Genomic DNA, 3,367 nt, shown 5'->3' with positions numbered 1-3,367 from the left:
ATTATAATAGTTTAATTTTTGCTCACTCCTCAGAGCGCCACGTCAGCGTTTTGTGGACCCCATTTTTAAAAAGTGTGAAAAAGTGTCAAGCTTATGGTTCGAACCCGGGTTATTGAGATATAAACACCAACATTTATACCACTAAGCTAAATGATACTTTGTACATTGATGGCCGAAACCTAATATATATTTCTAAAGGTCGGAAGCCCTTGGTTCTTCGGCTTCCTCTGAGGGTCGGGCCTACAAGTGTATTATGAGTTTCATTTTTAAATGAGATTCATCACGTTATATAAAAAAATCTCAAGTTTGCAACAGTTATAGTTTTCCCATATTGTAAATTGTTGTCGTTTAACATGAGTTTGGGTTCTTTTCATCATTGTTTCAAACAAGTTTGAATTACAGAGTTGCACCGTGTGTCTGTTCGTAATCTATTTTTTCACCGGTGAACTCTTCATGTCCCCATCTTAAATCGCTTGATCATAAATGTTCCTGATCTGTAGCCCCTTTGTAAATCATATATATATGATTCTCATCTTTGATGAACTTAATCTGTATCTCCACAAAACTCATTGATTCCTCTTAGCTTTAACCATCTTCTAGAAAATGTTTCGCTGTGCCTCTCCAGTTCCTCAAACCAGCGTCTGTCTCTCAACCTTCGAGTCTCTCCGTCTTGGTCATAGTAGTCAGAGCATAGCCTCTAGCTTCCTCCGTTTATGGGATTCCCTGAATTTCAAGAAAGACAGGGAGTTTGTGGAATCACAGTTCTCTTCCTTAATGAAAAGGTAAGTTAATCTTCGATCTATCACACTTATTTAACATAATTGTTTTAATTGATTTCCTGATTCTTTGTTGAATAATATTTTTTGCAGATTCCGTGATTCATGGGTTCACTCCCGTCAAACGTGCTAATCATTACAGGCCATCTTTGAAAGCAGGTTCCATTGTGAAAGTCGATCATTTTGACGTTGCTAGGTGCTCAAGCATGTATAAGATAACATATCATCCATTCCTCATTTGTTTCATCTCACTAACCATTATTGATGAAGTCATCACGGGTGCTCCTGAGACCAATCTCCAGTCAATTAGATTGTTCGACAATCTCCAAGTGATTGCGAGCACAAACCTAGAACTCTCAGATATATTATCATATTGCATTTGGGTTTATATTATGTTTCGATATCATAACTGATATTTAAACTCGCAGATGTGGTTGGGCAAATCTGTTATGTCCAGGGCTCTTACTTCACCAAAGAAACAACTCGAATCGTTACCCGTCTCTTTATTGATCCGTAAGAAATAATCAACACATAATTATGTTTATATTATTGTCTATATTTTGCTAACATCAATAATCAAAAATATTTCCTACCCAAAATTTGTGGTCGTATATTTATCTCTTTTACTTATCAATCTAATTGTAACAAATTTTTATTTTACAACTTAAAAGAAACCACAATAACCCAAACAATCAAATCACCAAAAACTAGAATCCAAAAAAAAAAAGACGAATCATTAATGATCACCTCTCTTTTTGTCTAATCTTACAAATAAACTTCAAAACAAAAATATACCAAACCAATCAACTCAACTAAAACTCAACGACACATACATTGAGCCAGCTAAACAAATACAAACTACACGACCAGTTATTTAACAATTTACAAAGTTACTTTCGCAGATGCTTGCGAAGAAGACTAAGATGACAACCAAAATCAGTGAAATTACCTAAACATAAAAGGCAGAGCAAGTTACAAACTCTAATAAATACAACTAACAATGATTTTTGTTTGCATATTTTCCATCAAATAAAAGAGAAATAAACACAACCACACCAGGAGATACAAGAGACAATCCCAACAGACACAAAGGCGGCAACAACATCTCCACTTGCTCACTCCTCTTGTCTTATGAAAATAGCTTACATGTTTAATGTCAACAGGCCAATGCTATTGTCTTCTTACGAGAAATACATATATTCATTTAAAACCCATTAAGGTCCAAATATTAATTGTCACTCATTTTATAGTTATTTCTACAAGTCTTCATGTATTTGTTTTAAAGGTCCGGTAAAAGCAATAAGTTTAAAAATAAAAAAAAAACATATAACCAACATAATAAGAATAAAAAAAATTATTACTTAATACACACAGCTTACACAACTAAACTAGAGAAAAAAATATCCACAAACAAAATGTACTCTCAACAACCTTAATATAATTTATGTAATCTCAACAGTGCAAGTAACAATTAAAAAAACAAACAAACAATAAGTCTCATTGATACAGCAAACAACACCACGAACTATATCAATCACATTACTAAAACAGTTTAGTCATTCATGAGTGGAGAACAATGCATACACAGTTCATCATCACAACTCTAACCTTATAACAATAAAAAACTTGAAAAACAATGGTCAACTCAAAACGCAAAATTCACAGCTACAATAACCCTAACAAATGAGATGAAACAAGAACTCGGTCTACAACCCCGTGCTTGCACGGGTGCAATGTAACTAGTTATTTACAGTGGGCAGTGGATACAAATATTATCCTAAAGTCAAAAAGACTTGATGAATGTATAATAGAAGACAATAATCCAAATGAGAAAGATTGATACATGGTAATATTAATTATTCGCCATCGTCTTATTGAGAGTCTCAAAGATCAGTATTTGACAATTGAGAATCATCTAGACCTTTGGACATAATTCAAATCGAGATATGATCACCAAAGAAATGTGTTATTACCAAAAGCCAGACATATCCCATCGTAAGACATTTGGATGTGCTGTCTATATACAAATTACTCCACCACAGAGAACTAAGATGGGACCTCAAAGGAGGATGGGGATATATGTTCGATATGATTATCCCACGATTATTAAGTACCTTGAGCCAAATATGAGTGATCAATTTGAGGCCAGGTATACGGATTAGAGGGGAGAAAGTAATAAGCTGGTAAAAGAATAAAAGAAATTACATGGAATCATACATCCTTATATTGGCAAGATCCTCGGACTCAAGAATGAGATTTAGAAGTCCAAAAGATTATACAAAAGCTAGCTTAAACAATTGTCAGATTCCGTTACTGATCCGAATAGAATGACTAAGTCATATATACCAGCTGTAAATGCACCAAATTCGAATTGATGTTCAAGAAGGACACAATCAAGTTGCTACTGAGTCTAAGGCACGTTTGAAACGTGGTAGACCAATAAATTTCCAAAGATACGATCCCTCGGATATTAAAGAAAGGTGCTAATGAATCCGTAGACGAGGGAATCCTAGACATGGTCGATCCTAAGATGGAAAAATTAAAAGCCACGGTCGTGGATGAGGAAACCATAAACATGGTTGTACCTAAGG

The sequence above is a fragment of the Brassica oleracea genome, chromosome C1 (genome assembly GCF_000695525.1).
Source record: "Brassica oleracea var. oleracea cultivar TO1000 chromosome C1, BOL, whole genome shotgun sequence".
NCBI lineage: Eukaryota > Viridiplantae > Streptophyta > Magnoliopsida > Brassicales > Brassicaceae > Brassica > Brassica oleracea.
Note: the sequence above shows the minus strand (reverse complement) of the source record.